Source organism: Drosophila pseudoobscura, chromosome 3 (assembly GCF_009870125.1).
Source record: "Drosophila pseudoobscura strain MV-25-SWS-2005 chromosome 3, UCI_Dpse_MV25, whole genome shotgun sequence".
Classification (NCBI taxonomy): Eukaryota; Metazoa; Arthropoda; class Insecta; order Diptera; family Drosophilidae; genus Drosophila; species Drosophila pseudoobscura.
The window spans coordinates 1,327,478-1,341,159 of record NC_046680.1 but is presented as its reverse complement, the minus strand read 5'-3'; the positions used below and the strand labels follow the sequence as shown (position 1 = coordinate 1,341,159).

At 43.5% G+C, this 13,682-nt stretch overlaps 1 protein-coding gene across 3 annotated transcripts in view; it reads left to right on the top strand.

Moving 5' to 3' along the window:
• The window catches only part of Gprk1 (G protein-coupled receptor kinase 1), a 235,484-nt gene that overhangs the window by 25,720 nt on the left and 196,082 nt on the right, over nucleotides 1-13,682 (top strand). The gene's annotated exons all lie outside the window — the stretch shown is intronic.

Sequence of the window (13,682 nt, the reverse complement as noted above, 5' to 3'; positions counted from 1 at the left end):
TACAACTAATCATGCATTCAAAATACAAATACCACTAAAATTGCTAATTACGAGCACGGTATTTGAGTATTAGTAATTTAATAAGAGGAAGGGAATCATGGTGGAAATAATATGGTAGAGGGAATTATAATCCGAGCACAAGACCCTAAACGGTTCATGCAAGGTATAATTCTAACTACAAAGTGGAATAGACAACGGTAGTGAATCTGATAGGAATCGCTCAACAGATCAGAGCTTTCTACGTCACCATTGATCAAGTTGTGCATAAAAATCACACCAATTTTTCTACGGTTGACGAAGGATGGCAGGTTTACTATTAGTAGTCCACTTAAGTAAAATAGGAGTCTCACATCCGCAACCCAGTTAAGGCCCCGCAGAGCAACGACTAAAAAGTTGTTCTGTACTGATTCTACACGGTCCTGGTGTACTTTGTGCTAAGGGCACCATACACAGGAGCCGTATTTTAAGATCGGACGAACTAGCGAGGTACAGTCGTCAAATTCCTTTGACCACCTCTTTATAAACCCAAGCACGCCCATGGCCATATTTACCATAGTAGAAATGTGTTCGGAAAACTGTAACTTGACGTCTAATATAACACCAAGATCATCCACCAACAAGGGATAGAACGATGAAATGTCATAACTTTGCATTTCGAGGCATTAAGGTGTATCAAGTTTGCACCATGACTGAAAGTTATTGAGATCGGATTGCAAGCGAGAATGAAATGAAATGTCCTTATACTGGACACAGAATTTAACATCATCCGCATACATAAGTACTCGAGAGTATGTTAATACTGAAGGCAAGTCATTAATAAAGAGTGTGAAGAGTAAGGGGCCTAGATGGCTGCCCTGTAGTACTCCCGAAGAAAGCTCTACTGGTAAAGAGAGGGAGTTTTTGAAGAGGACTCTTTGACACCTGGAACAAAGGTAGCTAGAAATCCATCTCAAGATGTGGGGTGGAAAACCTAAAAGGTCAAGTTTATTTGCTAAAGGGAATGGTTTACAGAGTCAAATGCTTTACTAAAGTCGTTGTAAAGGACATCCTGTAAGTCTGTAAGTTACCTTGAAAGCCTTTAATAATGAAAGAGGTAAGCTCTACAAATTCGTGGTGGTTGATCGCCGCCTTATAAATCCATGATGAGTTGGAGATATAACTTTGCTATACCTCTATAGTTTTTTGCGTCAGACTTGCTACCTTTTTATGGAGAGGAATTATAAATGATTCCTTCCTGATCGGGGGAAAGCAGGAAGAATCAATGGACAGGGTGAATAGTTTAAGTAGGGTTAGGTTAGGTTAAGGTTAAGGTTAACTTTGCTATACCTCTATAGTTTTTTGCGTCAGACTTGCTACCTTTTTATGGAGAGGAATTATAAACGATTCCTTCCTGATCGGGGGAAAGCAGGAAGAATCAATGGACAGGGTGAATAGTTTAAGTAAGGATCCACACAATGTCTCGGCTCAGTAAATGAGTACACAACCTGGAACCCCGTCTCGACCCGGTAAAAAAACACCGGCTTTACTAGTCGAAGATCATGAAGTAAAGAACATTCATTTAACAAGGGACTGCAAAATGCCGTTCGACCTCGGTAAACCGTATGGGTACGGATGACCAGAGTAGCTTTACTCAGAATTGTTGGTGTTGGAAGCTGCCAAGCTTTTTCGGCAACTCTGACTCCAAAATGTACAAGAAAATAATTGCTTTTTAACAACCATTTTTAAGGTTACAATTCGACGTTTTTTGTTTGATATTGTTTGTGTGTTTTTTGTTCGAGGCTGTGGCCGTGGATTTCGCTGTAGGTGTTAGACTTTTTGGGCGACAACGAGTACTCCAGACCGACTGCCTCGAATGGGAACGACCGACTAGAGAGAAAGAAGGGTCGAAGCAGTGGCTTATGACAAGTAATAACTTTACATAGGTGTGTGCGTGTATACGCTGACAGCGTACATAGGCTGAGCGCGATAACAGAAAACTTAAGAAAGACGTGACTTAAGAGCTATTAACGGCTTCTGCTCCGAACATACTCAACTGGAAGGACGCACAGCTTGTTGACGGCTCGACAAGTGGTTCCAGAGGGGTTCTGCAGAATGGCAACTCCCACAGCGCCATCAGCTCCAGCGATAACCTCGATCCCCCACACTAAGGGCCACTTCAACGGTGGCAAGTTTTCGCCCTTGATGCAAACGACATTTTTGACCTGGATCGAGGGTTGTGGTGTGCGCCATTTGGCACGTTGTTGAAGCAGAGTCACTCCTCACTCCAACGCTTCCAAAAGATCTGCTAGGCACAGGAGACTCGCTGCCAGCGATCAAGTCGATTGAAGTTGAGACCCGTACCGTCTGGCTCAGGGAACTCCATAAGCCGACGACCAATTAAAAAATGTCCGGGTGTAAGGACGCCAAGATCTTCAAGGTTTTCTGAAATCGAGATAAGAGGACGAAAATTCATTACAGCCTGGATTTGGCAGACAAATGTTCGCAGCTCGTCGAATCCAAAAAGTGACGATCCCAAGGCGGAAGAGAAATGCTGCTTGGCCGTCTTCACCGCTGCCTCCCACAAGCCGGCGAAATGCGGCGAGCGAGGCGGTATGAATCTCCAGTTAAAGCCGTTGTTGATGCAATGATTATGAACTTCAGCACGATGCTTCTCGCTTATAAATAGCCGCCGAAGGTCCTCCAGCTCGTTCCTTGCGCCCACAAAATTGGTGGCATTGGGGGAATACCGCGCGTGGCTACGAAGCGTTTGAGGTCCTTAACCAATTCCAACCAGACTGCCTTTGTTGCAAAACAGATGAACACGCAGGTGTAAGATTTCATCGGTGCTCGACTGCGCCCATCTGGCTTATAGTAGAATTGACCGCAGTAGTCAATTCCAGTGACGCTGAATGCATTCGAATCCTGTACTCGATCCTTCGGTAGGTCAGCCATGATGTGTTCCACAAGACGAGGTCTGGACCGGCAGCAGATGACGCATTTTCGCAAGGCGCGAGCCACAGTTTTCATGCCGCCAATGGGTCAAAACTGTAAGCGAATCGCTCCAAGTAGAGACTGCGGACCAGCCTGGTGATGATTTCAATGAAAGTGCGTAATGATGGTGAACGTCAATGGATGATCCTTGGGCAAAATGATTCTGCTGGAAGCCTTTCCGCAGAGCAAGGTACTCAGGATACAGGTGGCCCCGTTGAACGATGCGACATAGCAAGTGCGATCCTTTGCGAAGGTCCTCAGATGAGAGATCCGGTGACTTTGTCCTACTGATGAACTTCTGAACGTAACCAAAAATGCGCATCATGACTCCAAATGAGTCTATGTGCTTAAACGAAAGCGAGATGTCGACACGCTCAGACGAAAGCAATACCCTATGTCGAATTTCTGGAAGATTGACTTCTGGCGAGCACCGTTCAGGCCAGCAACCTTTTTTTCCTTGCAAGAAGGCAGGTCCATTTATCCACAGATAAGAATGCAAGAGCTCTTGAGGCGCGGCTTCCTTTGACAGAATGTCAGCTGGGTTCATTTCAGTTGGCACATAACGCCAATCCATGCCCCTGGCAGGTTGTTTTATGACCGAGATTTTGTTAGAGACAAAAACGTTGAATTTGGATGGTTCCTCACGTAACCAAGACAGGACCACAGTTGAATCCGACCAACAAATGATTGGGCAGTCGAAGGTATCCATTTTCCTGATTTCGCGAAGCAAATTGGCCAATACGAACGCTACGCATAGTTCAAGCTTAGGCACCGTGAGTGTTTTCAGTGGGGCAACCCTAACCTTCGAACAAATCAAGTTAGCCTCAGCGGCGGTATCCGTAAACGAACGAGCATACACAGGCCTGGAGGCTGGCATCTCAGGAGCATTGCAATTCAAATCGGGTCTTAGGTTGAAGTACGTAGCGAGGAAATGTAGCGTGACCCACAGTAGCGAAATCCTTTCAACACTCAGTCCAGGCCGATTCCAAAGGCTGAGGAAGACTTTCATCCCAATGCAGCTTGTCCCTCCACATACGCTGTATGATTATTTTTGCTCTTGTCAATGTAGGTCCGATCAAACCCATGGGATCATAGCACCGTGCAATGGTTGACAACACCGAACGCTTAGTGTGCTTGCCAACGCCGATTTGAGGAGCAAATGTAAACAAAAAGTTGTCCTTATGGGGCTCCCAAATGAGCCCAAGCGTTTTGGTTACATCAATGTCATCATACAGCTTCAGAAAACTTTCCCTTTCGGCCTCTGGGACTTTACGAAGCACATCAGGGGAGTTGGAACACCATTTATGCGATTGAAAGTTCCCTCGAGCAAGAAGATCCGTGGTTGGACGTAATAGTGGACATAATATCTAGCACTTCCTCGACCGAATTGCCTCCAGATATCATGTCGTCTACGTAGAAGTCCTGTAGAATGGTTTCCGACCCCAAAGGGTACGAAGACGACTCATCCATGGCTAGCTGATGCATAGCTCGAATAGCTAAAAATTATGCAGGCTTAGTTCCATAGGTAACTGTGTTTAATTTGAAGGTCTGTATGTCGTCGTCAAGAGAGTCCCTCGACAATATTCACCTGTAAGAGCAATGGAAAACGTACGAAAACAGATGATTGTGTGAAATAGCTTAGCTTGAATGGTGGGACCAGACATAAGCAGATCATTTAACGAAAGACCAGATGTGGTAGCTGCAGAGCCGTCGAATACAACCCTCAGCTTTGTTGTGGAGCTGTCCTCTTTGATGACGCAATGATGTGGCAAGAAATATTTGTACTTGTGCCTATCTTCCTTGGGCAACATAAGCAGATCATTTAACGAAAGACCAGATGTGGTAGCTGCAGAGCCGTCGAATACAACCCTCAGCTTTGTTGTGGAGCTGTCCCCTTTGATGACGCAATGATGTGGCAAGAAATATTTGCACTTGTGCCTATCTTCCTTGGGCCCCAGAGACATATGATCGAGGGACAGGTACTCCTTCATGAATGCCGAATATTTTTCATGAAGAGCTGGATTACGCACGAACTTGCGCTCTGAGTTTTCCAAGCGCCGCTTCTAAAGGACTCTAAACTTCGCTTTATAGGCAAGCGAACAGAGTATTCCCCTGAGGGTAAGCGAGTGTGATGGTTGACGAAGTGTTCCTCGCAGTGAAGTTCCTCCTTTGTAGCCCTAGCGATTGGCTCAAAGATGTGCTCTACTTCCCAAAATTGACGAACCAAGTCATCGAGCCGAATGCTGTGATTGGTGTCATCCGTAGATTGGGTTGCGATAAACGACGAGGAGTTAGGGGCCGAGTGCCCGCCACCATATAGAATCCATCCGAGATGTGTCTTCTGCAGCAAAGGTAATCCAGGCGCCAGCTGAATTTGTTCCACACACAGCAACTCAAAGAAAAGTCCGGCTCCGATGAGCAGATCAATCCGCTGCGGCTTGTGGAACGAAGGGTCAGCAGGCTGGATATTCAAAGGTATAGGCCAATTAGCAGTGCTAATTGAGACGCTGTTGACTGTCCGTAATCTTCTGGGCAACGACGGCAGTGATGCTAGTGGTGAAATCTGAAATCCGCGATTTCAGAACGAGATCCACCGAGATAGCTTCAGTTGAGAAGATAGCATCTCCTATGCCAGAGACTGCAGTAAGCAGCTTGGTTTTTCGCAGTTGAAGCTGATTAGCTAGACGAGTAGTTACGAAATGCAATTGTGAGCATGAGTCCAACAATGTGCGACATGGCATTAAAGTTCCAGCGCTGTTTTTGACGAGAACGACGACGGTGGCTAATAGAACAGGGTCAGACGGACGCTGGGATGTATGAGCTTGCGGAGAGGACGGCGACAATGCAATTATGGCGACATGATTTGGCTGCGGCTCAAATGAAGAAACAGTATGGAAGGGCTCTGTTGGACCAAGAAAATGCAGCAGAGTGTGGTGCTTCGATTGGCAAGTACGGCAGGAACCTAATTTACAATTTTTCAATTTATGACCCTTTCATAGGCAATTGATGCATAACAAGATCCTCTTTGCTTCCTTGTGACGATCATTCGGCGATAAAGTTTCGAACCGTCGACAATTGGTAATCAAATGGTTCGTGCCCTCACAAAGCACACAGGAAACAGGAGCGCACGATGCAACCAACGATTTTCGATGATGCGTACTCACAGTTTTCCCTGACTTGCCAACCTGACCATCTTGCCCTTGCATGGAGTGGTGAATACCTTCAAGTGTACGACATCTTTGTTCCAGAAACGCAAATAATTTCTCCCAGGATGGAAGATCGTGATTCGACGACGCTGCTTCCCATTTAACTTGAGTCTGCCTGTCCAAATTCTTCCAGAGTGCGTGGACGATGATGCAATCAGCCATTTCCTCCTTAGTTGCCAGCGCATCCAACGCGCGAATATGTGAGGTGGCGGCGTCCGTAAACGCCCGCAGCGAAACAACAGATGAGTCCCCACGCGCCAGCCCAAATATTTCTCTAGTGTGTGCCTGTAGAATGAGACGTTTATTAGCAAATCGATTTTTGAGAATATCTAATGCGGTATTGTAGTTAGCCTTGCACATCTCCAACGAACGGAGATGTCCAACGCCACTCCACTCAAACATGTCCGCAAATGCTGTAACTTCTCGATAGAAGTCAGCTCAGCTTCACTATCAATCACAGCTGTGAACATGGACTAGAAGCTTGTCCACTCTGTATAGGCTCCGCTGAACTTGGGTAACTGCTGTGGCAAGCGCGATCGATTGGCCATGTACATAATAGATTGGGATTCACTTGGGTTCATTTAAAACGTGGAACAATGCGTGGGCTGCAAACGATTGCCCAACTCACGCTGTAGAATTGTCCTCAATGATAGGATGGAAAAGTCCAATTTTCCTGTTATTTCACTGGACATAGATACAAAATCCACTTCCTCTAAACTGGTGTGTGCCACAATTAAATTTGATTTCAGCTCTGTCAATGATTCCAACAATCCTCGCAAATAATACTTATCCATTTGGTGCAGCTTTTCACGATCCATCTCCGTGCGTATGGACTCTAGCCTGTCGAAAATGGCTCTAGCCTTCAGCCTCATGAAGGAAATCCGAGATGCAGGGAATCGGGTGGTGGCTGCGTTCTTATTAACCCTTTCACTAGTTGGAGCATCGCCAACTGTCACTGTATAGCTGTCATTGCCCATAGCCAACGATCCACACAGGATTATTTTTCCTTTTTCCCATGGGTTTGGCTATATATTGTTGAAGCGGATTGTAAGTTAACAAATTTTAACCAAATTGGCCACTGGGCGGAGCGATTTTTGCAAGATCGCTGAGTAGGCAGATTTGCTGACCGTGGGAGCGCGGCCGCCGAGACCGCCGGATGCCAGCCTGCATCGGACACCAGACACGACGGGCCCGGCGGACGACGAGCGAGTGCTCGAGACCGGGAGTTTGGGTACATTAAGTTGAGTTTTATATTGATCCGCCGAGTGGCAATTACACATTTCGGTGTTAGCCTTGTGGTTTATAACAACTCATAATTACGAAGTGCTCATCATATTATTCAAAATAACTCGAAAACATATTATCTACTTGTATGAGTCAAATAAAGTTGAAACAAAGTTGAATAAAAATGATGCAACAAGAGAGTTCAGACGAGCTCAAAATGTTTTTGCGATCACTTTTTCGTCACTTTTTATTTCTGTATGTCCAAAATGTATGCGCCGGCAAAGCAACGAAACGACGACCGAAAAAGAACCACCGAGATGTTTTGCACTGTTTCAAGTTCGAATTGGAGAGAGAGATATGTATGTGCAGCCGGTCTCGAGAGCTGGCTGAAGCAAAACGACGAAAGAGGAGGCGAAGAAAACTAACGGACCACGCTTAGAACTCTTTGCAGCCGGTCTTGACAGTGCGCTGCGCAGCAACGAAACAGATGGCGAAAGAGAAGCGAAAACGAATAGCGGGTCGCTAGAACTGCCACGGTCGGCCACAACGATCTTTGGTTCGCCACTTTTCGACAAATGTTACGTTAAACCTTCGAATTTGATTTAACGAACTGTTAGGCGTTAGGAACGACCGACTAGACAGAAGGAAGGGTCGAAGCAGTGGCTTATAACAAGTAATAACTTTCCATAGGTGTGTGCGTGTATGAACTGAGAGCGTACATAGGCTGAGCGCGATAACAGATAACTTAAGAGAGACGTGACTTGAAAGCTATTAACGGCTGCTGCTCCGAACAGGTGGTTTGGAAAAATTGGGCAAAAAGATCGGCAATTGCCTGATCATTATTTGCCGACGTACTAAGAAATGATAACGAGTATCGGTGTAAAAACTTATCTATTTCTGGGGATGGGAGAAAATTGATATCGGCCAGCTGTTGACTTAAAGCTGGATATAAATGAGTGTCCAGTAGCAAATTAAATTCGCATCCGACTTTTTCTGATAGTTTTGGGACTTTCAAAATGTTTTCTCAGATGTTGTGCTTTTTTTCACATACCCTTAGTATCTTACATCTGGTTGAATTGAACTTTGCAATTCCGAAACGCTGACCCAAACATTTTTTAGCTCCAGGTCATTCCAAAATGGATAATTTTTTGCGTTATTTTAGCTTTGTAGATTTGACTTTGACTTCTTAGTTTTCTCGTATCTTCAATATTGTGGATGCCACAGATTTTTGTTTTTCGTGGGGGCGGAACGGGGTGGGGCGAAATTTCGAAATACACATGTAACAGTGAGATTTAACAGGAGTGTAAATACCAAATTTTGTTGCTCTAGCCTTAATAGGCTCTGAGATCTGTGGATGCCACACATATTCGTCCTATGCGGGGGCGGAAAGGGGTGGTGCGAAATGTTGAAATATACTTGCGCAAGTTCGATATCACATGAGTGTGGATGCCAAATTTGGTTGCTCCAGCTCTTATAGTCTCTGAGATATAGGCGCTCAAAGCCGACCATGAACCATGAATCAAAAATCGTTCGTTCTCGAGACGTGTTTTTGTTTTGTTCCGCTTATTTTCCATTTATTTTGCGAATACAGAAGCTGTTTTTCAAAACAAACCTTGATAAAATCCCCACTTAACCTACAGTAAAAAATCTGTTCTTTTACGCGAGTGCATGCCTATTTATTTATTTATTTTCATTCCTAATGCTACAAGCATGGGGCTTCTAATTAGAGCACTAGTCACTAGATGGCACATTAGTTTTGGTTGGGTCAAACTCAATTATTATGATTATATAATCATTTCTAATTTAGGGTTACATATGTATGTTATATTCGGCATTTATTAATTATAGGTAATGTTGTCTTTTATTTTATTTTATTTAATTAGGTTTTGAGATTTACGGTTCTGAATCTACTATAAGGTGGTTCTTAACTGCGTTTTGAACTGTGAAAGGTTACTTATCTTTTTCATGTGATGCGGAAGCTGCTTCCAAATGCGAATGACATAGACGAAGAAATGCCTCTCGGAATTTAAAGTTGTATGTCGAATGGTGATAATATTATTTGTTCTGACGGAATTAGTGAATCTTAGAATTTGGAGCAGGTATTCGGGTTGTTTGGTGAATATTATCCTATGAAGGAATGTTAGCATCTTATAGTCAGTCCATTTAAAAAAATGCATTTCGAATATTTTGAATGAAAAAGCTGAAATTCTGTCATTACGTTAAAGCACACGTTCAATTTTTGCCTGTCTGCGTAACCACAGTTACCAAATGCCTCTATCCCATAGGTGAGTACAGGTACAAAGTATGCTTTTGCTATTTTCATCCGAATGTTTAGCGGTATAAATCGTTTGGTAATATTTAGTGACCTTAAAATCCCATAGGTTTTTTCTACGGCTTTGCTCAAGTGATCATCCCATCAGCCTAAGTTGTTTGCCTTCTCTACGTAGCTAATGGGAGTATTTGAGATTTCTACGCGTCTTAATAGATAATAATAAGATAATCAAACATTTTGACTTAGTTCGATTTAGGCATAGGCGGTTGTGAGTCGTCCATGCACTAATCTTCTCAAGTTCTACATTGCTAACACTGATACACTCATCTATTCTACTTAACGGTCGACTAACATATAATTGGACGTCATCGACGTACATGTGCACATCACAGTCGGACAATACCATTGGCAGGTCATTTACATAAATGGAGAACAATAATGGACCAAGTACTGATCCCTGTGGGACACTACACTTAACATATGCAAAAGTCGACATTTCAGTTTCGGTGACATCAGCCTGACTCCTATTTAAGAGATAAGACTATAGCAACCGTACTGCTGAGACAGAGAAATTATAGGACTTACGAAGCTTTGCAATTATTGTTTTGCATAAAAACCTAATTTTTAATATATTCTGTCCGTTTGTTATTCGTTTGTTTTTGTGTTGCTGTCTGTAGGTACGCTCAAGCTGAGTTTAACCCGCTCTTATCCCGTAGCTTTTGCTATAGCTATCACTCTCTCCCTATTATCTCTCGCTAACTCAAACCACTGTTCTTTCACTCTCGCTCTTTAAACTTTCTGAGCAATAGCGCTCTCTTTTTAGTAGCTCTCGCTGTAACCGCTCTCTAACGTACTCTCTTTTTTTTTTTTACTAATTCCGCTTTGAGCGCTGGCACATTGGTCTGATACCAATTTGTTTGAAATTTTTAAATAAATAAATAATAAAAATGGAATACGCTGTGATCTGCGCCAAAAAAAACTTGTAAGAAGCACGTCACCCTCGATCAGCCGAATGTCCCCTGCTTGCTCTGCGACAGCGTAGTGCACGCAAAATGCGCTGGATTTTCTGGCCTCGTGAGTGATACTATAGCCAAACGCAATGGGTTGCATTGCAGTTGCGAGTCATGCCGTGCGGTGCAGAATGATATGGTGGCTTTTATGAGGCAGACGCGGAAGGGCTTTAAAAAGCATTACGATCGGCTCTTAGCCATGGAGTCTCAATTTGGCAGTCTGCAACTGCTGAGTGAGTCTCCGAGGCGTAGAAGGGTCACTCCGCGGGATCTGCAAGTGCCAACAGTCACTCAGCAGCTCGTTGCCGAAAAACTGACTCCGACCAATCCCGGTGTGCAGCAGTTGATCTCGTTTGCCACTCCAAGGGAAACGACAGGTGCTGGCGATGCAGATAAGGTAGCCGAATTCATCGCTGCGGAGAACGTGCAGCCAAGTACGTCTGCAGCGTCCGTGTCCGTGGTATCCGCAATCTCGCTAGTTGTCCCGTTAATTCCGATCCCACCAGTGATCAAAAGGTCCGGACCTCCGGATATTGCCACCACAGGTACTAGGCCTGTGGTGCCTAAAACACTGGTGGGAGTCCCACCAAAACGACAAGTTTTTGACCTCACATCTAATGATGTAATTGCTTTTATTCAAAGCAAAATAATAGCCGTGGGTTTAAAGGTGAAGAAATTTAACTTCTTTTAAGCCAGGGAGATAGCCTCGTTTAAGCTAAGCATCTCCCCAACTCAATTTGACACCATTTGCTCCGCTAAATTTTGGCCGGAGCATTTGGTCGCGAAGGAGTTTAAGGCTAAGAAGAAGAATAGGCCCCCCATAACTCTAACAAATCATTCCATTGTGCCACCCTCAACCTAAACTTCCTCTTCCTCATCCTCTCGTCCTGCTTCCCCCTCTCCAAAAAACTAAATTTTCTTTTGGTAACTTATCAGATTATTAGAGGCTTACGTAGTAAACTTAATGCCGGACACTCTTAGTTCCGAGGTTTTGGCTGGTCGGTACACAACTTTTAAAAAGGACCGTTCGTCTCGACGTGCAGGAGGGGTTCTGATTGCAGTGGACTCTAACTTCACGTCGGAACACTTCACAGTCCAGGCTCAACCGGAACTGGAATTCCTGTGTGTAAAACTAATTCTTCCCGCTATCGCTATATTCATTAATTACTCGTATATTCCACCTTCTTCGGATATCTCTATTTATGAGAAGCATTTGTCTGTTTTAACTGCTGTTTCTTCCTCTCTATCAGATAAGGATCATATGATAGTTCTTGGTGACTTAAACTTGCCTGGAACTGCTTGGTCTTCGGTGAACGAGTCTAGTAACCTAGAGCCCATGTCACGACATGACTTTGTTGACGGCTGGCTTGACCTGTCCCTGTCTCAAGTCAACCATGTGAAAAATTGCTTGTGTCGGTTGCTTGATCTGTGCTTTGTATCGGATCCGACTTTAGTGTTGTTAACCCGAGCCCTTCCGCTCACTATTCTTGAAGACTCCTACCATCCTTCTTCCGAAGTGTCGCTAGATATAGGACCAACTGTATTGGATCGGTCGAGTAGGCTATCTGAAAGTGACCGCTTTCGTAAAGCCGAGTTTGCGAAGCTTAATAACCTTAATAATACTCATTAGGGATTTTTATTGGTCCGCTTTGTACTTGTGCACTGATGTCACAAAAGGCACAAACATTTTTTACAATGCTCTTGGCACATTTTTTGATTCTTGTGTCCCGCTTTCTTGTCCGATTAGATCTGGAAAGCTCCCTTGGCTTACCAAAGAATTATCCAGTGTAAAAAAACTTAAAATCAAGACTATACAAAATTTCAAGAAGTTGCTTCTCCTACTTCTCACTCTCGCTATGTAATAGCTCGGTCAAACGTTTTAGTTCTTAATGCTCAATGCTATAAGAACTACCTCTCTCGATGCAGTATACGTTTTTCTCATGGTGCCCTCACTACAAAAATTGAACGTGTGCTTTAATAATACAGCTAGATATATATTTGGGTTAAGCCGTAATGACAGAATTTCAGCTTTTTCATTCAAAATATTCGAAATGCATTTTTTTAAATGGACTGACTATAAGATGCTAACATTCCTTCATAGGATAATATTCACCAAACAACCCGAATACCTGCTCCAAATTCTAAGATTCACTAATTCCGTCAGAACAAATAATATTATCACCATTCGACATACAACTTTAAATTCCGAGAGGCATTTCTTCGTCTATGTCATTCGCATTTGGAAGCAGCTTCGCATCACATGAAAAAGATAAGTAACCTTTCACAGTTCAAAACGCAGTTAAGAACCACCTTATAGTAGATTCAGAACCGTAAATCTCAAAACCTAATTAAATAAAATAAAATAAAAGACAACATTACCTATAATTAATAAATGCCGAATATAACATACATATGTAACCCTAAATTAGAAATGATTATATAATCATAATAATTGAGTTTGACCCAACCAAAACTAATGTGCCATCTAGTGACTAGTGCTCTAATTAGAAGCCCCATGCTTGTAGCATTAGGAATGAAAATAAATAAATAAATAGGCATGCACTCGCGTAAAAGAACAGATTTTTTACTGTAGGTTAAGTGGGGATTTTATCAAGGTTTGTTTTGAAAAACAGCTTCTGTATTCGCAAAATAAATGGAAAATAAGCGGAACAATACAAAAATACGTCTCGAGAACGAATGATTTTTGATTCATGGTTCATGGTCGGCTTTGTCGGCTTTGAGCGCCTATATCTCAGAGACTATAAGAGCTGGAGCAACCAAATTTGGCATCCACACTCATGTGATATCGAACCTGCGCAAGTATATTTCAACATTTCGCACCACCCCTTTCCGCCCCCGCATAGGACGAATATGTGTGGCATCCACAGATCTCAGAGCCTATTAAGGCTAGAGCAACATACCTTGGTATTCACACTCCTGTTAAATCTCACTGTTACATGTGTATTTCGAAATTTCGCCCCACCCCCTTCCGCCCCCACG